The sequence below is a fragment of the Protopterus annectens genome, chromosome 4.part0 (assembly GCF_019279795.1).
Source record: "Protopterus annectens isolate FY-2018-M chromosome 4.part0, PAN1.0, whole genome shotgun sequence".
NCBI lineage: Eukaryota > Metazoa > Chordata > Ceratodontiformes > Protopteridae > Protopterus > Protopterus annectens.
The window spans coordinates 598,284,624-598,311,494 of NC_056733.1; the positions used below are offsets into that span (position 1 = coordinate 598,284,624).

A 26,871-nucleotide genomic window follows, 5' to 3' on the forward strand; every position below is an offset into this window, starting at 1 on the left:
AAAATGTCTTTGTTCTCAGATTTGTCATGATCTTTTGCATTAATTGCAATGAAGAAAAAAATTACAGAACTCTAGTAACTCATCCGTTTAAATATAAATAAAAGCTATTTAAACTGCTTCCTGAGGACAGTAAACTGCATGGTTCACATTCTCAGGTTCCAGAAAGACTTGTTATAAGAAGCATCCACTTCTCTCTTTTACTGGAAGGCTTACCAGACAGAGACCCTAGAAGGAAACAGTGTGATGTTCATCGTGTTTCACTGTTGCAGTCATCACTGTGGGGTTCTTCCTGCTGGCAGGCAGCCCTCGGTCGGCCAGAATCCCAAAGTCTGGGTCCGGTGTCAGCTGTTCAGTCATGCTCCCTGACGTCAGAGTGCCAGGAGTACAAAGCTGCCAGCTGACGCCATGTTCTCCAGTCTTTCTTGCCGTGCGGTAGAAGCAGTTCGCAAGTGCCGGTCGGCTGACTCCTGATATTTTTTCGTGCTTCAGTCCGAAGACTTACTTCTTCACAAAGCTAAGTACCCCGTTGGGGAAACTTTTTTCTTGCTCCAGTCCGATGTCAGAAAAAGTTAATAATTGCATTTCTTGTGGGAAGCAAATACCTCATAAGGATTTCCACTCTTACTGTATTCCTTGTTTAGGCCCTGACCACGACGTAGCTAGTTGTCGGTTTTGTGCTAGATTTAACCAACGTACTTTTAAGCGGAGGTACGATTTTGCTTTTCACTACTTTGGCAGGCGATTTAATTATAAAATGTCGTCAGCCACGCTTCCGACTACCGGAGTTCACAAACGACGCAAGGATAAGGACAGGCCTCCGAGGTCCAAATCAGACGATGTTTTACAAGCAGAGCCAGCTACAGGTTCGGCCATTGTCAGTGAGGCGCTTTTGCAGCCCCTGTCGTCGGCCATTTCAGAACCGATTCCCGAAACGGACTCCCACGAGGAGCCAACTAGGCCTTTGAGTACTCCAGCTGCAGGACCTTCGGACAATGCTCCCTCAGATGGGTCCGGAGCCACTGTGCAGGTACCGGCTTCCGAGGGGGTTTTCAGGCCTACTCAGCTTCTGATAAAGGCAAAGCCAAAGACAAAGGCAAAGACTCCTTCTAAATCTAAGACACCAGCCCAGGCCTCTTCTGATCTGGGACCCAAATCTCAGAAACAGCTACTTAAAATGGCGGAGGACTTACTAACCATGATTAGGGGTTCACATCCCCCTCCAGACAAAAGGCCAAGGCAAGAATTGGATTATGAATCCTCTGATCAGGCATCTATTTCTTCAGTGTCTTCCTCTGAACAGGAATATACTTTCCCTCCTTATGAGGATTCTGATGCTGAGGAATCCATTCCATCAGCTTCTCTCCCTGAGGATTTTTCTTTTGGGGAAACTTTACATACGAGGGAACATTTTCACTGGGAAGGACAGGAGTACTCTGAATCTAAGAGAAGGCTTAGGGATTTCCTTCTTCTTCCCCAACATAGACCCCTGGCTATTCCTCCTATTTTGGATATTGTGGATGATGCCTTTTTCTGAGGCTAATTTAACTCCTGACTCCATTCCTCCGGCCCCTGCTAAGCCTGACAGATATTACAGGGTCCTCGACTCCCACCAGTTCCTTTACAAAAATCCTACTGCTGATCCAGAAACCATTTCTCAGGGTCCTAAGGGTGTTAAGGCCACCTCTGCTAAAAACCCTATTCCGACAGATAAGGATTCTAGAGCTTTGGAGAGATGGGGCAAAAAAGTGTACACTTCTGCTACTTTATCTATTAGGGCTTTAAATTGTCAGTTTCATATGCTAAAATATCAGCAATTCCTGCTGTCTGTTATGAAACAAAAGCTAGGTACCATTTCTGCATGTGCAGATAATAAGGAATTACACGATTTGATGCATGCTACTGAGCAAGTGGGGAAGCATGGTTTACACTGTGGTTTTGATGCTTTGGAGGCTTCATGCAGGGTGGCTGCCACTGGCACAGTCATTAGAAGGCATGCTTGGTTAAAGGAACAAAACTTACCTGATCAAGTGAAAGCTAAGTTACTGGATGCTCCTGTTCAGCATAATGTTTTGTTTGGGTCTAAGGCTGGTGATAAAGAAAATGGAGGATAAGGCAAAATCCATGCAAACGGTTAAGGATTTCTTACAAGTTCAGCCCCCAAGATTTAGCAGAAATTGGCCAACTAAAAATTGGTCCTTTCCCAGCTCGGACAGGCCTCAGAGGGGGAGATATAGGTGTTCCAGAGGCAGGACCCAAGCACAGACCTCTTACAGACCTAGACAGTGGAGCACTTCCACCCCCAGGGGTGGAGAGGACAGACCTCAATCTTATAGAAAACAGGCTCAATGACTTCCCCTGCATGGCTCCAGGAACTTCTCTCCTGGAAGCCCCTCTAGGGGGAAAACTTTCTCTTTTTCAACATAATTGGACTTACATAACCCAAGACAAGTGGGTTCTGGATGTAGTTTCAAGAGGTTACAAATTCCACTTTCATACCTTGCCAAGACCAAACGGATGGCCAGACCTACCAAAACACCAATGGGCAGAGGCATTAAACCAGGTGAGATCCCTCATGGCTATGAGGGCCATAGAACTGGTTCCACAATCAGAGACTGGGCAAGGCTTTTACTCAAGGCTCTTTCTAGTTCCCAGAAAACAAAATTCATGGAGACCCATCCTGGATCTGTCAGTCTTAAATACTTTCCTGGAGATACCAAAGTTCAAGATGCTTACTCTGCAGCAGCTCCTGCCAATGTTGAGCAAAAATGCATGTATGGTGACATTGGATTTAAAGGAGGCTTACCTACACATCCCTATCAGACAGGAGTGCAGAAAATACCTCAGGTTCAAGGCCGGCTCGAAACATTACCAATTCTCTGCACTGCCCTTTGGCTTGTCTACTGCGCCCAGGGTCTTCACCAAGTGCCTGGCACCAGTAGTAGCTTATTGCAGACTCAAGGGAATTCAAATTTACCCTTATCTGGACGACTGCCTTATTCAAGCAGACAGCAAGGATGTCTTACTACAGCACCTGGAATTTGTTCAAAATCTACTCAAGTACCTGGGATTCACTGTGAACATAAAAAAGTCAAATTTGACACCCACACAACAGATAATTTTTCTGGGTGCTCTTCTAAACACAACAACACAGATGGCATTCCTGACATCCAAAAAACAACTACAGCTGGCTTCAACTTTCAAAACCTTGGCGTTAATGTCTCAGCTAACTGCAAGGAAATTCCTGCAGGCTTTGGGTTACATGGCCTCCTGCATCCTTCTCATACCAAATGCAAGACTACATATGAGAAAAATACAATGGTACCTAAAAAGTGTATGGTCCCAGCATTGCCACAGTCTAGACACACAGATTGCTGTCTTGCCTTGCCTACAAAAGGAATTCCATTGTTGGACCATGGCATGTCTTCAGAACAAAGGGGAAGCCTTCAGTCTGCCTCCAGCCAGCCAAGTGTTAACCACGGATGCCTCAGATTACGCATGGGGAGCCCACTTGCAGGGAAAAGGCCTGCAAGGTTTTTGGACAGAGGATCAGAAGCACCTACATATCAATTTAAAAGATGTTAGCTGTACAGAATGCCCTCTTGGCTTTCAGGGATCTTCTACGACCAGGACAACTACTGATACGGACAGACAACACCACAGTTATGTGGTACATAAACAAGCAAGGGGGTTCACACTCCTACCCCCTTTGCAGACTAACCATGACTCTATGGAACACAGCTCTAGCTTGCAAAGTGGATCTACAAGCTCAGTTCCTGCCAGGGAAACAAAATATTCTGGCAGACAGCCTGAGCAGGAACCTGACAGACCCACACGAGTGGATGCTAGACACCCAAATATTCAAGATGATTACAGAAGCCTGGGGCTGCCCAGACATAGATCTGTTTGCATCCCCCCCTCAACCACCAGTTACAGATTTTTTGCACAAGGACATTTCACAAACTAGCATGGAAAGTGGATGCACTTTCATTCAGTTGGAGAAACCTCTCGGGGTATGCCTTTCCTCCACTAGTGTTATTAAAGATCAAGCAGGACAAACCCAAGATGATTTACTGGCCCCAAATTGGCCTCGTCAATTTTGGTACTCAACACTGATGAATCTATCCCAGGAGCCTCCTTGGATTCTACCTCTGATTCCAAATCTTTTGTCTCAACATCTGGGCCAGGTCCTGCATGCTCATATCAAAACTCTCAGCCTGGCAGCCTGGCATATTCAGGGTCTATGATTAATCCTGCCCTTCCCAAACAGGTCATGGATGTCATCTTAGAAGCCAGACGGCCTAGCACTAGAAAATCTTATGCAGGTAAATGGAAGAGATTTTGCACCTGGATGCATGCTCAGGATTCAGATCCTCTCATTCCAAATATTCCATTGATTTTACATTACCTGACAGACATGTTACATAAGGGTTTATCCTTCTCCTCCATAAAAATACATGCCTCAGCTATCTCTGCACATTACAATACAGATCCTCCAATCTTTTCGCATCCACTTCTGAAACAATATCTCAGAGGAGCAAAGAATTTAAGGCCCCCTAGGACACCCCCCATACCTGCCTGGGACCTCAACTATGTTCTGGAAAAAACTCACTCTACCTCCTTTTGAGCCTGCTGCCACATCTGATATTAAGTATTTATCATGGAAGACATTTATCCTACTGGCTTTGACTTCAGCCAGGAGAGTCTCGGAGTTACAAGCACTCATGGCTGTGGAACCTTATATTATTTTTCACTAAGATAGGGTGTCTTTAAGGACTAATCCTACTTTCATGCCTAAAGTGGTTTCCAATGTGGCTTTAAATCAAACTATTCACCTGCCAACTTTTTTCACTAATCCACAAAATAAGGGGGAACGGATCTTGCATTCCTTGGATGTACACAGGCAACTTCGTTTTTACCTGGACAGAACCAAGGATATCAGGAAAACAGAGCAACTGTTTGTTTCTTATGCAGCAAATTCCAAAGGCAAAGCTATTTCAAAACAGACCATTTCTAAATGGATTGCTCATGGAATCAGATTTTGTTAATCTCATCATGGAAAGCAAATCCCAGGAAAAATTAGGACTCACTCTACCAGAGCTGCTGCTACTTCAGCTGCCTTTCTCAGGGGAGTACCTACCAAAGATATTTTGGAAGCTGCAACTTGGAGTTCAGTGCATACTTTCTCTAAACACTATAATCTCCCTCTTTACTCTAAGTCTAGGGCAGGCTTTGCTTCAGGTCCTAAATTTCTTGCCAGACAATGTACTATGCCCCAATGCAATTAATGGTTTAGCCCTTGTAGAAGGCACTGTTGTAGCCATTAGGCACCTTCTGTGGCTACACCTCATTGGTTTCACTGTGGTAGGAAGGCCAGTTTCATCAGTGCTCTCTGTGATAGAACCCTACTTTTCAGACTGATGGTTAAAATTAGTCGCAAAAGCAAGAGCAGGAGGACAAAATCCTCACAGCTTTTGGGGTTAAGGTTCAACCTTCAGAACATCCCTTTTTCAGGACACAGTGGAATTCACATCATTGCAGTTCTGGCATGGTCAGCAGTAGTAGGACAAGAAAGGATTTGGCAAAGGCTGCAGAGGTCATAACAATTTTAAGGATCATGTGAGACAAGTAGATGAGGGCAGTACTACCAATAAGTTATTCACTCCTCTTCTTAGACCACAGTCACTTCCTCTTTGAGATGTCCCACCTCATCAGAAGGCTGTGTCATGAGGAAACTGCAAGCCTGCTGCAAAAGACAGGAATACAAGGAGTCCCAGCAGACCAGCAAGGGCTAGGACATCACTTCAGGTTCCTTCACTACCTTTAAGGAGTCAGTAGTTTTCAGTTGCATACTCTTCCACTGGGTTTCATCTCGGCCCCCAGGGTGTTCATTAGAATGAAGTGGTTGCAGCATATATTGGGCTGTAGGGAACCAGGTCTTTCTGTACTTGGATGAATGGCTACTCATGGCCCCTGTAACAGACATTGTAATAACCTGTGGAAACTATTGTCTGTCTCCATTCCAGTCCTTTGGAGTCACATTGAGCACCAGGAAGTCCCAGTGGATCTGTGTGTTGTCCATTACATTCAGCTGGTACAGAATGGATGCTGCTTCTTTTCAATCTTTCCTTCTTTAAGGCATAATTCAAGCTGTCCAGTGAGTAATCCCTCGTAGGGTCTGCAGAACCAGCATGTGTCTCAGAGGACAAGGATTTATGGCAGCCTCAATTTACATGATTCTCACTGCATGTCCTTACATAATAATATTATAGTGGTCCTTCAGGGTTCAGTGGAGTCAGTTACTGGATCCTCTAGGCTTTCCCTTCAGGATCTCCAGGAAATACAAGGAGCATCTGAGGTGCTGGAGTCCAACTTGTGTTTTGAGAACAAGGGCAGTCCTTCTGACCTTAAAGGAATTTAAAGATTCCCTCCCTCTAGGTGCTTTTGCCATCCACTCTGCCAAAATGGCTGTGGTATGAACAAGCAAGGGGAGACTCGTTCATATCCCCTTTCTCAGGAGGCTGTGAGAGTTTCACAGTGGGTCTTTTTGCCATTGCTTGCTGATGCTTGATGAGTGGTCTGTCATTCAGACCTCTCTTCCAGCGTTGGGGGAAGCCTTCCTGTGACTTTTTTGCATCTCCAACCAACTGCAAATGCAGTGGCTTACTTTCCTCTTATTCCTCCCTTGAAATGACATCTCAGAGATGTCATCTAGAAATGGTCCCCAGTCCTCTTTATATCTCACCCCCAGTTTACCCTTATTTTGAAATTTTTGGAGAAAGCCAGGCTCTGAGGCCAACACCATTCTGATAACTTAATTTTGGTTTCAGCATGTGCCATTTCCCCTGTTGTGGACTAATCTTCTGGACAGGCCCTTCTTTTTGAGGTCAGACAAGAAATTGTTTTCACACCCATCTGGAAATCTCACCTAAGTGTTTGGTTTCTCTAGTTCTGGTAATAGCCAAGAACTCTTCATACCTAAATAGGGTTGTCAATATATTTACATCTGTTCAGTGTTCCAACACTAGGGAAAACATATAAAAATAAGTTACCTCATTCTTTTGTAACAAAGCTTAGATCTTTTCACTGCTCGGATTCCATCCATTTTAGAATACTTATCTCTGATTTTTCACTCTAGCCTAAGTTATTCCACTGTTAAAAAACATATTTCAGTCATTTCAATTTTACCTCAAGGAAACATCTCTTCAGCTCAATTATTATTAAAGGTTTAGAGAACCTTCATCAAAGGCATGCTACTTCTTTGTCCATCAGTCAAAAATGTGGTTTTTACTTGGGATCTGTATTCTGTGCTAGAAAATGTAACCCAACCCCCCTTTAGAGCACAGTAGTGCTGCTGATTTCAGCTCTCTTTTCTGGAAGATTCTTTTCCTGCTAGTTATTACCTCAGCCTAGAGGCTGTCAGAGTTGCATAGGTTCATAGGTGTACAGTAGGCTAGCTACCACTAGGGCCCTTATTACCCAGATGTGACCCACAGATTTGATTAATGGGGGGTGATTTACTGACTGCCGTTAGATACATAGGCACCAGACCAGGGGGGAATTTCCGATTACCCATCCATTGGTCCAAGTTGTGCTTAAATAGAGATAGGTAAGAACTTTGATTCAAATGGATGGGTAGCCTGATGTCCTTCAAGAATGCAACTGCAGTCATAACATATGGGTTGTCCTGCCTCAGGCAGCCCTCGGTTGGCCGGATTCCAAAGTCTGGGTCCGACGTCGGCTGATGGCGCATTTCTCTCCGACGTCAGAGCGGCAGGAGTACATAAGCATCAGCCGACGCCATCTTCTTCAGTCTTTCTTGCCGCGCGGTGCCCGAAGCAGAAACAGTTCGCAAGTGCCGGTCGGTCAGCTCCTGTATTCTTCGATCTGAAGTCATCAAAAAAGCTAAGTACCCCGTTGGGGACCTTTTCTTGCCTCAGCCGATGTCAGAAATTACTGAAAAAGTAAATAATTGTTTGTCTTGTGGTAAACAAATACCTCATAAGGATTTCCATTCCTACTGCCTTCCTTGCCTTGGCCCAGACCACGACGTCTCGGCCTGTGCCGCCTGTGCTCACTTCAATAAGCGCACTCTCAGGCACCGGGTGGAGTTCGCTGAAGACTTTTTCGGCGAAAAATTCGATTGTACTATGCAGTCAGAATTACCGACATCGCAGACTCCTAAAAAACGAAAAGACTGGGAACGACATCCTCGGCCCGCGTCTTCCACCGACACCACGCCAAAACCTACCGCGAGTGCCCCGGTTCCCTCTGTGGCGGATATTGCACCGCTCCGAACCGAAGACACTGCATTACCGATACCTCCGATACCGGAGACCACACCGACGCCAGTTATTGATTTTCCTTCGGTTACTGAAACCGAGGAAATGCCCGAGACCATTGCTGTGGATAAGGTCACTCCTGCACGTGGAGCTGCTAGGCCTCCCATGTCCATGTCTATCAAGGCCTACACACGTGCTAAGGCAGCCAGCAAGACCAAGCACCTTACTGCTAAAGCCTTACCTCAGCCTACTCCTGAAACACAAATCATGACTATGGCAGCATCTCCATGATCAGAGGTTCCCAGGCCCATCCTGAGAGAGGATCCCAGCCTCCTCCTGATAAGAGGCCCAGGGTTGAGCCCACTGACCCTCTCCCTTCAGATGAAGATTCTGAGGACTCTGTTCACTCCGATAGCCAGGAAGAGCCTTTCCAGACCTACAAGGACTCAGATGCAGAGGACTCCATCCCCTCGGCCTCCCCTCCTGAGGATATTTCCTTTGGGGAAGTTCTGCATTCCATGAGGGAACGTTTTAAGTGGCAAGGCCAGGAATATTCTGATTCCAGAAAGCACCTTCGAACCTTCCTTAAAAAGCCCCAACACAGGCCCTTAGCTATACCTCCTGTGCTTGATGTTTTGGATGATTTATACTCTGACTCCAGTGTTACCCCTGATACTCTCCCTCCTGCTCCTGCCAAGCCGGACAGATACTATAGAGTCCCAGAAATACATTCTCATTTCTTTAGGGCTCATGCTGTTGATTTAGAAACTATTTCACAGGGGCTGAAAGGTGTTTCAGCTACCACCTCCAAAAATCCTTTGCCTTCCAACAGGGAAGCTAGGTCATTAGAGAGATGGGGGAAGAAGGTTTACACCTCCACTACTTTATCTATGAGAGCTCTCAATTGTCTCTTTCATATGTTTCAATATCAGGATTACCTGTTAGATGATTTACAGAAAACTTTGGCCTCTCCTGAACCTTTAGATAGGAAGTCTTTACAGGAGGCTGTACATAACTCTCAGCAAGTTAGCAATCACTTTCTTCAGTGTGGATATGATGCACTGGAAGCTTCATGTAGGGCAGCTATGACAGGGGCGGTCATTCGTAGACATGCATGGTTAAAAGAACAACCTCTACCAGATCATGTTAAGGCAAAACTTCTTGATGCACCCTTGGAAAAGAACAAGCTTTTTGGTGCTAATGCTAAAGATGTATTAAAGACCATTGAGGAAAAAGCCAAGTCAGTTCAGACAGTCAAAGATTTCCTCCAGGTTCAGCCACCCAGATTCAGCAGGAATTGGCCTTCAAAAAACTGGTCCTTTCCTAATCCTGAAAGATTTCAAAGGGGCAAAAACAGGCGTGGCCGAGGAAGAGGACAATACAGAGGTTCCTACAGGGGACGACAATGGCAACCAGCAAACCAAAGAAGTGACAAAGGGGCTTCTCCTGCCCCACAGGGACAATCCCAATGACTTTCCTCTTCTTCCGCTGACCAAAGAGCAAACAGAAGCTCCCTTGGGCGGAAAATTATCTCTGTTTTCAGACAATTGGCACAGATTGACAAAGGACAAATGGATTTTGGACATTATAGACCAAGGCTACAGGTTCCATTTTCATACCTTACCAAGGAAACAAGGCATGCCAAACCTACCACAAAACCAGTGGGCAGAGGCTATCAAGCAAATTTCTCTGCTTGCTCAGATCAATGCAATAGAAAAAGTTCCACAACAAGATCAAGGCCAGGGGTCTTACTCAAGATTGTTCCTTGTTCCAAGAAAAGAAACTCAATGGAGACCAATACTGGATTTGTCCGCATTAAACACCTTTCTCATAGTACCAAAATTCAAAATGCTGACCTTACAGCAACTCCTTCCCATGCTGGGCAAGGGGTCTTGGCTGATTACTCTGGACCTCAAGGAGGCATACCTGCATTTCCCTATCAGACACAGCTGCAGAAGATACCTCAGATTTCTTGCAGGGCCAGAGCATTATCAATTCTCAGTATTGCCATTTGGCTTATCTACTGCGCCCAGAGTATTCACGAAATTCCTGGCTTCAGTAATTGCTCATTGCAGGCTCCAGGGGATCCAAATTTACCCGTACCTGGACGACTGCCTCATACAAGCGGACGACAAACTGATTTTGACAAAAAACTTGGATTATATCATACAATTGCTACAAGCTCTGGGATACACAGTCAGCTTCCAAAAGTCAAGACTTCAGCAATCCCAGCAAATAACCTTCTTAGGAGCCAATCTAGAGACAACCTCTCAAATGGCTTACCTGACAGAACACAAGCAAAAGAAGTTAACTCATTATTTCAAAGGTTTGGCAAAGCTCACCCAGATGACTGCAAGGAGATTCCTACAGGCCCTGGGTTACATGGCATCCTGCATTCTCCTGGTTCCATTAGAAAGACTACACATGAGAAAGCTTCAATGGTACCTAAAAAGTTTATGGTCTCAACACAGCAACAACCTAGAGACAACCATACCGCTCATTCCATGCCTACAAAAGGAATTTCTATGGTGGCCTCGGTAAGCCAGGCAAACACAGGTATGTCATTCAAAAAACCTCAAATAACACAAACAATGACCACAGACGCCTCAGACCTTGGATGGGGGGCGCACATGGAGGGCAGATGTATTCAAGGACAATGGTCTCCAAAGGAAACACATCTGCATATCAACCAAAAAGAAATGCTGGCAGTAATGCATGCCATCGAGGCCTTTCGACAACAACTTCAGCAAGGCCACCTACTAATACGGACAGACAACACCACTGTCATGTGGTACATAAACAAGCAGGGGGGCACCCATTCTTACCCCCTTTGCAGACTGACAATGAATCTTTGGGAAAAATCACTGAGCTTAAACATACAGTTGCAATCCCAGTTTGTTCCAGGCAAAGACAATGTGCTGGCGGACAGCCTAAGCAGGAATTTCCTAGACCCCCACGAGTGGAGGTTACATCCAGAAATCTTCATACGACTCACCTCGACATGGGGCAGGCCAGAAGTAGACCTATTTGCCTCCCACCTCAATCATCACCTACAAATGTTCTGTTCAAGGACATATCATCCACAAGCATGGAAAACAGATGCTCTCTCATTCAACTGGAACTTCCTAAAAATCTATGCATTCCCACCTCTGCCACTGATGACCACAGTACTACTAAAGATCAAAGCAGAGAAGCCAAAGGGGATCCTAATAGCTCCAGACTGGCCAAGACAACACTGGTACCCACTACTACGGAGCATATGCCACAACAAAAAATGGGCCCTTCCCCAATGGCCCCATCTTTTGACTCAAAACAACTTCAAGACAGTACATCCCAACATTCAGACGCTCCAGCTAACAGCTTGGGAGATTCCATGAATAACCTCAATCTGTCTCTCTCCAAGGAAGTTCAGCGGATACTAACAGAAGCCCGCAGACCATCTACCAGAAAGGTTTATTCAGCAAAATGGAAGAGATTCAGCATTTGGAATACCAGCAAGGGTCATGATGCATCATTATTGAACATCCCACTCATCCTGGAATACTTGGCAGATATGCTACAGAATGGACTCTCATATTCTTCTATAAAAATACACGCTTCAGCTATTTCAGCTAGATACAACACGGATCCACCTGTGTTTTCACATCCCTTGTTAAGGCAATTCCTTAGGGGAATCAAGAACATAAAGCCACCAAGAAAGGCCCCAGTACCAGCTTGGGACCTCAACTATGTCCTAGAAAAACTGACTCTACCCCCCTTTGAGCCAGCAGCTTCTGTGGACTTACAATTTCTCTCATGGAAGACAGCTTTCCTGTTGGCAATTACCTCAGCAAGAAGGGTTTCAGAATTACAGGCCCTAATGGCAATACCACCGTTCATAACCTTTCATAGAGACAGGGTCTCCTTACGAACCAACCCTAGCTTTCTGCCAAAAGTGGTATCTAGGGTTTCTTTAAATCAAGCAATTCACCTGCCTACTTTCTTTCCCAATCCTGAGAACAAAGGGGAAAGACTGTTGCATACCTTGGACATTCACAGACAACTTCGCTACTACCTGGACAGAACCAAGGCCAATAGGAAGTCTGATCAGCTTTTTGTAGCTTACGCCCCTGGAGTACAAGGAAAAGCAATTTCCAAACAGACTATTTCAAAATGGATTGGACATTGCATCAGATTTTGTTACTCCTTCCATGGAAAGAGTGTACCAGCCAATGTCAGACCACACTCTACCAGAGCTACAGCCACCTCTACAGCATTTTTAAGAGGGGTGCCTACAAAAGACATTCTAGAAGTTGCTACATGGAGCTCCGTGCATACATTCTCCAAACACTACAACCTCCCTTTATATTCCAGATCCAGAGCAGGCTTTGCTTCGGCAGTCCTGCAGGGATTGATAGCTACACCATCCTTTTCTTAGAGCATTCCACCTCCCCCAGCTAAGCTATGGTATTCAACCCATATGTTATGACTGCAGTTGCATTCTTGAAGGGCATAGTACAGTTTTGTACCTACCATTAATGTAGATGTCCGATAGATATGCAACTGCAGTCGGGTTTTCCCTCCCTCCTTCCCCTCTATTCCTTGGGTCCACTCCTCTCCCTGTTATCCTAGCTGGGGATATCTGTTATGGTGTATCTGTTTATTACTTATTATTTGTCTGGAAACCTGTTTTTGTCTTCCAAATTGATTACAGCCTTCCTTGGAGGGCACCTGGCATCTGGGGCAAGAAAGACTGAAGAAGATGGCGTCGGCTGATGCTTATGTACTCCTGCCGCTCTGACGTCGGAGAGAAATGCGCCATCAGCCGACGTCGGACCCAGACTTTGGAATCCGGCCGACCGAGGGCTGCCTGAGGCAGGACAACCCATATGTTATGACTGCAGTTGCATATCTATCGGACATCTACATTTATGGTAGGTACAAAACTGTACTTTCCAGAGAATGGGAATTTTCTGAAAAACATATCTGCCTGCCTAGCATGTGCAATTTATGTGGCAAGTAAAATTTAGGTCTTTTAATCTAGCATTTCTGACGCTGCTTGTTTTGCGGATGTGCAAAAGGTTTATCAAAAACACGGTCCAGGTATGCCAAGACAAAAATCACCTCTCAGAAGTCTGTATGGTACCGAGTAGAGAGACAGGACTTTGAGGTGACCAGTTTAAGACATTTTGTTTACTCCCTGTATTATTTTTGTAAGGAACCTTTGTGGACGTTCCAGTTGCTGCATGTGTCTGGTTAGGAACATACTGAGTATAGTGGTATGATGACCTCTCTGGCTTATAAATTGAGCAACATAGAAGGATATTTGTATTACCTTGGACACATGTTGGTCAAATGTTAGGTTACATTCTAAATGAATTTCCAGATTTCTGAGTAATGAATCAACTTTTAGGTGTGTTTTATTGATGACACAGTTAGCTAGGGTGGCTGACTTCCCAAAAGGTAATGTAATGAATTTGTACATACCTTAAGGGAGCATTTCCACTGGGAAAGTCAGGAATTCTCTGATTCAAAAATGAGGCTTAGGGATTTTCTTCTTTTACATCAGCATAGCCCTTTGGCTATACCTCCTGTACTAGACATTGTTGATGATGTGTTTTCGGAATCCAGTTTAGCCCCTGATTCCCTGCCTCCAGTTCCTAGTAAACCTGACAGATACTACAGGGTTCCTGAGTCCCACAAGTTCCTTTTCAAAAATCCTGTTGCAGATCCTGAAACCATTTCTCAAGGGCCTAAGGGCATTAAGGCTTCTACTGCTAAAAATCCTACCCCTTCTGATAGAGACTCCAGGGCGTTGGATAAATGGGGTAAAAAGGTTTATACTTCTGCAACCTTGGCAATCGGGGCTTTAAACTGCCAGTTTCATATGTTAAAATATCAACAGCATATTATTGGACTGCTTAAACAGAAAATTATGTTGATTTATAACTGTGTGGAAAATAAAGATTTACAGGATTTATTGCACTCTGCTGAACAAGTTGGAAAACGTACTTTGCAATATGGTTTTGATTCTATAGAGGCCTCTTGTAGGGCTGCTGTTACTGGGTCTGTGCTTAGAAGGCATGCTTGGTGTAATGAGCAATCTCTGCCTGATCATGTTAAAGCAAAATTGTTGGATGCTCCTTTAAATCAGGACCTCCTGTTTGACAATAAGGCTGAAGAAGTTTTAAAAAAGATGGAAGATAAAGCTAAATCTATGCAAACTGTAAAACATTTCTTACAAGTGCAACCTCCAAGATTTAGTAGGCACTGGCCTACTACGAATTGGTCCTTTCCAGCTCCTTCCAGATCCTCTCAGGCCAAATCCAGACACATCAAAAGCACCAGGTTTCAGTCCCAGGGGACTCTCAGACCTAAGCAATGGGGGGCCTCCACTTCCAAATCTGGAAATAACAAGACACCCCCCTATGGTAAACAGTCTCAATGACTTTTCTTTAAAATTACCAAGCACTTACCTTTTAGCCTCCCTTTTGGGGGGAATGATTGCTTTTCATGCAAAAAACTGGGAACTCATAACCCAGGACACATGGGTTTTAAATATAGTGTCCCAGGGATACAGACTTCATTTCCACATGTTGCCAACACCAAACGGGTGGCCAGACCTGCCCCCAAATCAGAGGGCATAGGCTCAGAGACAAGTACTTTCCCTCTTAAACATAGGGGCTATTCAACCAGTACCAGAAGAGGAAAAGGGACAAGGTTTCTATTGTAGGCTTTTCCTGGTACCCAGAAAAGACAGATCATGGCATCCATTTCTGGACCTGTCTACTCTAAACACCTTTCTGGACATTCCAAAATTCAAGATGCTGACTCTTCACCAGTTACTTCCTATGCTAGGCAAAGATGCCTGGTTGGCAACTCTAGATTTAAAAGAAGCTTATCTGCATGCCCAATCAGGGAATCTTGCAGAAGATACATACGCTTCAAAGCAGGCTACTTGCATTATCAGTTCTGTGCACTGCCCTTTGGCTTGTCTACTGCACCCAGGGTATTCACAAAGTGCCTGGCTCCAGTAATTGCATTTTGCAGGCAAAGAAATATTCAAATATATCCATACCTGGATGATTGTCTTAATTCAGGCAGAAAACCAGGCCATACTTCTAAATCATCTGGCATTTGTAAAACGGGTTCTAACTTGTCTAGGGTACACAATAAACGAAAAGAAGTCACAACTGGTACTCTCTCAACAGATTACATTCCTGGGTGCAAGCTTGAATACAACTGCCCAGATAGCTTTCCTCATGCCAGAAAAGAAAATTCATTTGGTAACTTACTTCAAACAAGTGGCCACAAAAACCGTGCTATCTGCAAGAAAAATACTGCAAGCCTTGGGGTTCATGGCCTCCTGCATTCTTCTAATTCCATATGCAAGACTGCATATGAGGAAACTTCAGTGGTACTTAAAAAGTAGCCACCAAAACCCTGCTATCTGCAAGACAAATACTGCAAGCCTTGGGGTTCATGGCCTCCTGCATTCTTCTAATTCCATATGCAAGACTGCATATGAGGAAACTTCAGTGGTACTTAAAAAGTCTATGGAGTTAACATTGTCACAGCCTGGAAACAATGATTCCTATCATACCTTGCCTATGTCTGAAGTTCCTATGGTGGGCAGAGGCCTGCCAACAAAACAAGGGACTGCCATTCACGCTACCCCCTGCTGCCCAAACCCCAACTGCAGACACATCAGATTATGCATGGGGGGCTCACCTGGCAGGGAAGTGCATTCAGGGCAAATGGAACCCAAATCAAATGCACCTACATGTCAATCAAAAAGAAATATTAGCTGTACAGAATGCTCCGACAGCCTTCAAGGACTACATTCTTCCAGGACAACTAATGGTAAAGACTGACAACACTACGATTATGTGGTACATAAACATGTAGGGGGGTACACATTCCTACCCCCTCTGCAGACTAGCCATGGCATTGTGGAACACAGCCTTGAGCTACCAAGTGCACCTACAAGCTCAATTCCTGCCAGGAAAATTAAATAGACTGGCAGACGGACTAAGCAGAAATCTCATGGACCTACACGAGTGGAGACTGGAACCACTGATTTTCAGCATGTTGACAAGCAAATAGGGGAGCCCAGACATAGATCTATTTGCTTCCCCCCGGAACTACCAGTTGGACAAATTTTGCACAAGGACTCCCCACAAAAAAGCCTGGAAAGTGGATGCTCTGTCCTTTCCCCCTCTGCCTCTACTCTGCAAAGTTCTGTTAAAAGTCAAACAGAACAAACCAAGAATGATTTTGATTGCTCCAGATTGGACATGCCAACACTGGTACCTGCTCTTGCTCAATGTGTCACAAATATCTCCATGGCTCCTGCCTCAGACACCTTCCTTACTGTCTCAGCAAGAGACCCATATTCTGCACCCTCATTTCCCAACATTGAACCTTGCAGCTTGGCTAATCACTTAAATTCACCCTTAGCATCCCTCAGCAAACCTGTGATGGATGTCATCTTGGAGGTGAGAAGACCTAATACTAGAAAGTCTTATGCTGACAAATGGAAAAGATTCTGTGCCTGGAACTAATCACAAGGAATGAGCACAGCAGTGCCCAATTTACCTCAGATTTTACAATACTTAACTGAGATGCTTCACAAGGGCCTGTCTTTTTCCTCCATTAAAATCCACGCCTCAACCATCTCAGCTCATTATAACACAGAACCTCCCCTCTTCTCTCATCCTCTGCTCAAGCAGTACCTCAGAGGGGCCAAAAACTTGAGACCACCCAGGAGAGCTCTAACCCGCCTGTGGCCTTAACCTTGTATTGGAGAAACTCAGTCTACCTCCTTTCAAGCCAGCTGCTACTGCAGACTTAGAATTTCTTTCTTGGAAAACAGCCTTACTTCTAGCAATTACTTCAGCTAGAAGGATATCTGAGTTACAGGCCCTTATGGCAGTGGAGCCTTTCATCATCTTTCATGCAGACAGGGTGTCACTCAGGACCAATCAATCCTTCATGCCCAAGGTGGTATCCAGTGTGGTTCTTAATCAGTCCATTTATTTGCCAACTTTCATTCCCAATCCACAAAACAAAGGGGAACGGATTCTGCATTCATTGGATGTGCACAGACAACTTAGATTCTACTTGGACAGGACTAAAACTCGAAGAAAATCTGAACAACTGCTGGTAGCATTTGCTGCAGGGGCAGAGGGGGCTGTTTCAAAACAAACCATTTCTAAGTGGATAAGCCATTGCATTAATTTCTGCTATAAGCACCATAGAAAACCTATCCCCCAGGGGATCAGATCTCACTCCACCATGGCTGCATCTACTTCTGCAGCCTTTCTCAGAGGTGTTCCTACCAGGGATATTCTAGAAGCTGCTACCTGGAGTTCAGTTCATGCCTTCACCAAACATTATCATTTACCAATTTTCTCTAAATCCAGAGATGGTTTTGCCACTGCTGTCTTGCAGGGCCTTATAGCTGGTCCTAATGCTGTATAAATCCATCCTCCCAACCATAGCTTTTGGGAATCTACCCAAATGTAATGACTGCAACAGTGAAACATGAAGAACATAGTACAGTTGTGTACACTTACCATAAATATAGATGTTCGAGTGTATTCACTGTTGCAGTCCTGGTTACCCTCTCTCCAGCCCTATTTGCTTTGGGTTGGAGGTATATTCTTGTGTTTTAAATTTTATTTGCTCCCCATTCGGGGGGCACCTGACGTTGGGGTAAGAAAAACTGAGGTAATGACATTGGCTGCATATCCCTGATGACCTGATGTTACGGAAGAAGGGACAGCAACTGACGCAGGACCCAAAACTTTGTTAATCAGGCCGACTGAGGGTAACCTGCCAGCAGATTACCCAAATGTAATGACTGCAACAGTGGATACACTCAAACATCTACATTTATGGTAAGTGTACACAACTGTACTTTTTAAGACATGGCTTTGGAATCAAGTTTTTCTCTGTGCTAGACCTTCCTGAAAGGTGTTTTTATCTTGGAGGATTCCGTGACTGCTCCCAGTTTTTCAATCATCTGCAAACTTGGCTAGCCAGAGGCCTTTGACACTGGCTTTGACATCAGAGAAGTAGATGCCAAAGAGGAGTGGGCCTAGCACAGACCCTGGGTGACTGCACTGCTGAATGGCTTCTTTCTGGAGGTGGCTTCACTGATTCTGACCTCTGGGCCCTGTCAGTGAGCCAGATGGCTGTCCAGAGTGTTATATAGGGGTTTATACCTAGTTCTGTAAGTTTGTTGACAGTGCTCAAGTGGGATATTGCATCATATGAATTAGCCAGACAGGCAGTATACACAGTTTTCCCCTTATCCATTGCCTTAGTGACTTTTTTAAAGAAGTCCACCAAATTCATTAAGCATGACTTTTTTTTTTTTTTTTTTTTTGTCGAAGCCAAACTGGGATGGATCCAGTGTCTGGAGAGCTTTTATGTCCTTGTTGATAATTCCCATGATAATTCTTTCCATGGCTTTGCATGTAAGACTTGTCAGACAAATGGGTCTGTAGTTTTCAGAGTGTTGAAAGTCCCTCCCTTATGGAGAGGGATTAACATCATAGCCCTCCATTCACATGGCACAAAGCCTGCTTTAAAACTATAGTTAAATAATGATTTCAGGGGTCCTGATAAGTCATATATTAGACTGTTCAGGAGGCATCCTGGGGTGATATCGGGGCCCGTTGAGGCCGTGTTCTTAGCTTTAGCAACTCAGCCAGTACATGCTTCCTAGTTATAATTGGAAGGGTTATGTTTGAGGGTATTGTTTGGGGGATGGTGGGGTGAGAGTGGGGTGAAGTTAGAGCTGAATTTTTCAGCTAACAGATTCACTATACCCACCAGGCTCTGTAAATGTGATCAGCAACAACCAGTTCAGCACATTGCTGTGTGCTCCCCATGAGGTTTCTGACATAGCAGAAAAAGGTTTTATGGTACTGTTCGACCTGGGAGACTATCTTAACCTCAAAATTGTCTCGGCTTGACATAACTAGCCCTGTTAGCTGCCTGTTTAGTTTGATGAGAGAGTTTTTGTCTTTATGGGCATTCCCCTTCCTGATTTTTTGCCATGCATTTTTCCTTCTGTTATTAGTTCTCCCTCGTTATCTCTTGTCACAAAGACTGTGTTTGTGAGAGCAAGTCTTATCTGTTGTGCCTAACGTTGCAACAGAGACCCAATTTAAAACACAACATTAACAAAATGAAGGTGTACCACTGTTAAATCTGGTAAACGCAACTGTCCCAGTAAATGGTTAATGAATCACTCAAAAATATATATGGGATAGTGCGAAGCGAGCTTAAAAAAACTCTAGAATAAAACTGTCACCAAGAATGTTAACATCCAAGTATATAAAAAAATCCACAAGGTAACCCAACTGCAGAGAATCTCTTCTAACTGTTTTAGTTCTGGCCACACAAAATCTGAACTACCAGTGCACACCTATGCAGTACAAGAGATAATCTTGTTAATGTTGTCACCAAGAATGTTAACATCCAAGTATATAAAAAATCCACAAGTGCGTAGAAATCCACGAATTTATTATTTCGAAAAACAAACTTCGGATAAGCGCTTTCACTACAAATAGCTTCCTCAGATCCTTCTCTTAATAAGTAAAGTAGGACCATACATATATAGCAAGTAAAACAATTAAACCATTAACAATCATTGCAATTTAAAGGAGAAATGATATATATGAAAAGATTTTATTCTAAAACACTTTAAAAAAAAACTCAATAAAATATTAAAAGTTGATAGATGAAACAGTCTATCGAGTGAATTGTATAAAAAATCTATACCTATAAAGATGTATATATAAAAATATGTATGACAAGTGTGTAATGTGTGTGCAAAATATAGATATGCATACCTATATATCTCATATATGTAGCACACTTGTATATTACATATAAGACATAACTGTCATCTCACATTCCTACGCTGTCTTAATTTAGGTTTTATGGACGCTATTTCATTAAGCCCAGACCCTTTGTCAGCTCTTAAAAGGACTATCCATTCACTTTCCTTACTTTCTGTAAGGGTCCTAATATCTCCACCTCTTTTATTGGGAATCACAACCTCAAGAATTCTAAACAAAAAGCTATGCGATTCCCCAGACAATGTAATGTGTTTAGCCAATGCATTATGGTTAGATCTTTTCCTAATATGATTTAAATGCTCACGTATCCTGTCTCTAAATGTGCGGTTCGTCTTGCCTACATAGAAAGACAGACATGCTTGGCATACTGCTAAATACACCACATTGGTGCTCATACAATCAGCATCTGCATTGGTTCTAAATATGGTCTTTAAATCAGGATGAAAAAAAGTGTTATTGGTATCAATGGAAGAACAAAAGTTACAATGGCCACAGGGCTTGGTATATCCATTTTTCTTAGGACCTATTTCAGATTTGGTAGAACAGAGTATTCTCTTCAGATTATTCTTATTTCTGAATAAAAAACGTGGTCTATCACCCACTATCTCTTTCAGGTCACTATCAACCTGTAGAATATCCCAATGTTTTGTGATAATTCCCCTAATCTCGGAATAATCCGAGGAGAAGGGTGTTGTAAATTGAACATATCTTTCAAAATTATTCTCTTTGCTTATCCCATTGACACTATGGGGTCCAAAGTATGGTGTAGCTACTGATGAACTTAATTCATTGGCTTCTTCTAAGTGTATATTTACTTCATTGATATTATACCCTCTATCTGTAAGTCTTCCCTTTAAGTCATCCATTTCTGACATAAAACCTTTGTTGGTGGGATTCAATCTTGAGGCTCTAATTGCTTGACCCTTCATAATGTTCTTAAAAACAAAGGGTAGGTGCATACTCAATCTCGTAAGTAATGAATTGCTATAACAAGCTTTGCAATGTACACCAGTATTTATGAATCCATTAGGCAATCTCTCAATAAATAGATCTAAGAATTCTATTCTATGAGTGGAGAATTGCATTGTAAATTTGAAACAGTTTGTCAAATTGTTCATAACAAGAAACATGGACTCCAGTTCATCTTTGGTCCCATTCCAAAGGATAAACAGGTCATCGACAAAACGTCGATAGAAGACAACATGTTCTGTGAGTAGAATCTCAGAAAAAAGGACATGTTCTTCCCAGTAAGCTAGAACCATATTGGCGTAGCTGTTGGCACAAGGAGTGCCCATTGCTACGCCATCCAGCTGACTATATATAACATCTTTGAACATAAACAAGTTCTCCAAAACTAGTTCCAAAAATGGACTATGAGGCCTATTGAAACTGTGGTGTAATCACTATGTTCCCTCAAATACTCAGGCTATTGGGAATAACCGTAAATAATGATTGTACATCAAAAGTAGCAAATAAAAATGTATCAGTGCTATCAAATTGCTTGATGTTTTCATATAACTCAACTAGAAACTGTTTTGAGTCCTTTAATACAAATTTGTTGTTATTCAAAACCCTTCTTAAGTATTTCTCTGTATAAACAGATAAATGCTCAGTGATCCACCCACGACCTGAAACTATTGGTCTCATGGGTGGGTTCTGGGCATCCTTATGTATTTTAGGTAGACCATTTATAATTGGAATAACAGGTGTTTTGATAATAAGGTAATCATATAGATATTTATCTATTAGTCTGCTCTTATGGATATCAAGTAAAGTATCCTTGACATATCTGATTATGTCCTGTACTGCCTCTATAGAAATGGCTTCATAGTAAGTATCATTCAGCATGCACTCCATGGAAGTCTGATAGCTCTGAGTGTCCATCACCACTACTCGACCACCCTTATCAGCTGGTCTGATTGCAATAGTTGTGTTATTCTGTAGTTTCTTAAGACTAATTCTTTCCTTATGAGTCAAATTATCCCTCATTACAAATCTGTGTTTGGTATTGCAATTGCTATAATATTTATGTATCTCATCCTCTGTTAATTTTGAGAATGCTTCTATAAGTGGATGGTGTATAGGTACAAAATCACTTAGATTTTTAAAAGAACCCACCCATGAGACCAATAGTTTCAGGTCGTTGGTGGATCACTGAGCATTTATCTGTTTATACAGAGAAATACTTAAGAAGGGTGTTGAATAACAACAAATTTGTATTAAAGGACTCAAAACAGTTTCTAGTTGAGTTATATGAAAACATCAAGCAATTTGATAGCACTGATACATTTTTATTTGCTACTTTTGATGTACAATCATTATTTACGGTTATTCCCAATAGCCTGGGACTTGTTTATATAACTGAGTATTTGAGGGAACATAGTGATTACACTACAGTTTCAATAGACCTCATAGTCCATTTTTTGGAACTAGTTTTGGAGAACAACTTGTTTATGTTCAAAGATGTTATATATAGACAGCTGGATGGAGTAGCAATGGGCACTCCTTGTGCCAACAGCTACGCCAATATGATTCTAGCTTACTGGGAAGAACATGTCCTTTTTTCTGAGATTCTATTCAGAGAACATGTTGTCTTCTATCGACGTTTTGTCGATGACCTGTTTATCCTTTGGAATGGGACCAAAGATGAACTGGAGTCCATGTTTCTTGTTATGAACAATTTGACAAATTGTTTCAAATTTACAATGCAATTCTCCACTCATAGAATAGAATTCTTAGATCTATTTATTGAGAGATTGCCTAATGGATTCATAAATACTGGTGTACATCGCAAAGCTTGTTATAGCAATTCATTACTTTTGAGATTGAGTATGCACCCACCCTTTGTTTTTAAGAACATTATGAAGGGTCAAGCAATTAGAGCCTCAAGATTGAATCCCACCAACGAAGGTTTTATGTCAGAAATGGGTGACTTAAAGGGGAGACTTACAGATAGAGGGTATAATATCAATGAAGTAAATATACACTTAGAAGAAGCCAATGAATTACGTTCATCAGTAGCTACACCATACTTTGGACCCCATAGTGTCAATGGGATAAGCAAAGAGAATAATTTTGAAAGATATGTTCAATTTACAACACCCTTCTCCTCGGATTATTCCGAGATTAGGGGAATTATCACAAAACATTGGGATATCCTACAGGTTGATAGTGACCTGAAAGAGATAGTGGGTGATAGACCACGTTTTTTATTCAGAAATAAGAATAATCTGAAGAGAATACTCTGTTCTACCAAATCTGAAATAGGCCCTAAGAAAAATAGATATACCAAGCCCTGTGGCCATTGTAACTTTTGTTCTTCCATTGATACCAATAACACTTTTTTTCATCCTGATTTAAAGACCATATTTAGAACCAATGCAGATGCTGATTGTATGAGCACCAATGTGGTGTATTTAGCAGTATGCCAAGCATGTCTGTCTTTCTATGTAGGCAAGACGAACCGCACATTTAGAGACAGGATACGTGAGCATTTATATCATATTAGGAAAAGATCTAACCATAATGCATTGGATAAACACATTACATTGTCTGGGGAATCGCATAACTTTTTGTTTAGAATTCTTGAGGTTGTGATTCCCAATAAAAGGGGTGGAGATATTAGGACCCTTACAGAAAGTAAGGAAAGTGAATGGATAAGTCCTTTTAAGAGCTGACAAAGGGTCTGGGCTTAATGAAATAGCATCCATAAAACCTAAATTAAGACAGTGTAGGAATGTGAGATGACAGTTATGTCTTATATGTAATATACAAGTGTGCATACATATATGAGATATATAGGTATACATATTTGTATTTTGCACACACATTACACACTTGTCATACATATTTTTATATATACATCTTTATAGGTATAGATTTTTTATACAATTCACTAGATAGACTGTTTCATCTATCAACTTTTAATATTTTATTGAGTTTTTTTAAAAGTGTTTCAGAATAAAATCTTTTCATATATATAATTTCTCCTTTAAATTGCAATAATTGTTAATGGTTTAATTGTTTTACTTGCTATATATGTATGGTCCTACTTTAGTTATTAAGAGAAGGATCTGAGGAAGCTATTCTTAGTGAACACGCTTATCCGAAGTTTGTTTTTGGAAATAATAAATTCGTGGATTTCTACGCACTTGTGGATTTTTTATATACTTGGATGTTAACATTCTTGGTGACAACATTAACAAGATTATCTCTTGTACTGCATAGGTGTGCACTGGCAGTTCAGATTTTGTGTGGCCAGAACTAAAACAGTTAGAAGAGATTCTCTGCAGTTGGGTTACCTTATTCGACTAAGAATTTGGGGTTTAAAGTATCACTCTTTTAGAGCCAGGGCTGACTGTCAGGCTTTTATTAAGAATCTGTCAGTGGATAATATATGTACAGTGGCTACATGAGCATCACTATGTATGTTTGCAAGGTACTCTGAGTTGGATGTGATCTCTAGGTCCAGGCCTTCCTTTGATGCCACTGTTGTCTGGGGAATACTTTCATGTGGATCCACCCAAAAATTTATCTTGTGAATTCCAACAGGTGATGAGGATTGAACTCTGTTCCCAGATACGAAAGTTACATACTTACTGCAATGATGTGTCTAGATTGGCAGTTCCACTCTCGTCAACAATTACACACACTGTCTCCCAGCCTGGGCCTGATGAGCCTTGCTCAGTGGATTCTTTAACTTCTTTGTAAATAGTTTTTGCTTAGCTGTTTTCATTCTTCATTTCCTACATAGCAGTGTCATATGATAGGTGAATAAGGGGTTCTTTTAACAAAGGATTATGAGTAAGAGTGTGGGGCCTAAGTTGTCTAGAAAAGTTCTCACAGACAGGCTAAGACAGTCTTGTGGGCCTTAGTCCTACAGGTTGTGGGGATGGAAATGCTAATTCAGATCTGTCATTATTGTATGTATGTAACTTTAATGTGTGCAGAATGGCTTAAGTAAATGTAAATAAGCAAATACAATTTGCATTTGTCCAGCTTTATCATTTTTTTTTTCAGTGAGTACAGGGTACCAGATTGCAAAATGTATATTCTCAGTTCTGACATTGGCTAGAGGCTTCACGTCTCTTATAACTGCACATATATGTGTACTTCACAGTGTGCATTCTCAATTCTGACACAGGCTTGAGTCTTCAAGTCTCTTAAAGCTGCATGTATAAGTGTACCTCCTTACTTCCTATATTTTCCTTTGTCTCAGCCTTCTTATCTGCAATGAACAGCTATGACTTGGTGTTCCCTTGCAATTTACATAACTACCAAGAGAAGACAACTGCCAAAAATGTATTCTGCCCATTGCTGTATAGCAGGCCTTATTTCAAATGTGCTTGATGTTCTTCGTGTTTCACTGTTGCAGTCATTACATTTGGGTAATCCTGCTGGCAGGTTGCTCTCAGTCATCCTGAATTCCAAAGTCCTGGGTCCTGTGTCGGCTGCTGTCACCCCTTCCCTGATGTCAGGTCGTCAGGGGTATAAAAGATGCGGCCGACACCATTTTCTTTAGTCTTTCAAGCCGCGTGGTGCCCGAAGCAGAAGCAATTCGCAAGTGCCGGTCGGCCGACTCCTGAGATTTTCGTGTTCGAGTTTCAGATCCAAAGTCCCCATTGGGGAAACTTTTTTTCTTGCTCCAGACCGATATCAGAAAAAGTTAATAATTGTATTTCTTGTGGAAAGCAAATATCTCATAAGGACTTTCATTCTTACTGTATTCCTTGCCTAGGCCCTGATCACAACGTTTCTGGTTTTCGGTTTTGTGCTAGATTTAACCAATGCACTATTAAGCGTTGGTATGATTTTGCTTTAAACTGTTTTGGACACGGGTTTAATTATCCAGAAATGTCGTCGGATAGCCATCCAACTACCGGAGTTCACAAAAAACGTAAAGAAAAGAGAGAGATAGACAACCGAGGCCCAAAACCGATGACAAAGCTTCTCCTAAGCCAGTCTCCGGTTCTCCGTGAGGCACTTTCGCAGCCCCTGATGCCCAATACTTTAGAGTCGCAGGCCGCTACCAGTTTCCACGTGGAGTCCGCCATGCCGCTGGAAACTCAAGGTATTGGAGCCTCGTATACTATTCCTTCAGATGGGTCCGGAGCCGCTGAGCAGGCACCGGCTTCTGAGGGTGTATTCAGACCTAAACATCTTTACATTAAACCAACCTCAGCTTCAAAGGCAAAGTCTAAAGCACCTTCTAAAGCAAAGAAACAAACTCAAGAGCCACTTGGACAGGCCTCTATGCCCAAAATAACAGATGCTCAAAATGGCCGAAGACCTAATTACCTTGATCAGGGGTTCCCATCCCCCTCCTGATAAGAGGCCTAGGCAAGAGACTGACTATGAATCCTCAGATCAGGTTTCTATTTCTTCTGATTCCTCTTCTGATCAGGAATATTCTCTTCCCCCCTATGAGGATTCTGATGCTGAAGAATCTATACCTTCAGCTTCTCCTCCAGAGGACTATTCTTTTGGGGAAACCTTGCATACCATGAGGGAGCATTTCCACTGGGAGAGCCAAGATTTTTCAGAATCTAAAAAGAGGCTCGGGGATTTCCTTTTACTACCTCAGCACAGGCCTCTAGCCATTCCACCTGTGTTAGATATTGTAGATGATTTGTTTTCGGAGTCTAGCCTTACCCCTGACTCCTTACCTCCAGCTCCTGTTAAGCCTGACAGATATTACAGGGTTCCTGACTCTCATAAATTCCTTTTTAAAAACCCTG

At 42.6% G+C, this 26,871-nt stretch overlaps 1 protein-coding gene across 8 annotated transcripts in view; it reads left to right on the forward strand.

The window, feature by feature from the left end:
- NCOR2 (nuclear receptor corepressor 2) overlaps positions 1-26,871 on the forward strand; it is a 3,277,114-nt gene that overhangs the window by 2,914,419 nt on the left and 335,824 nt on the right. The window lies entirely within an intron of this gene.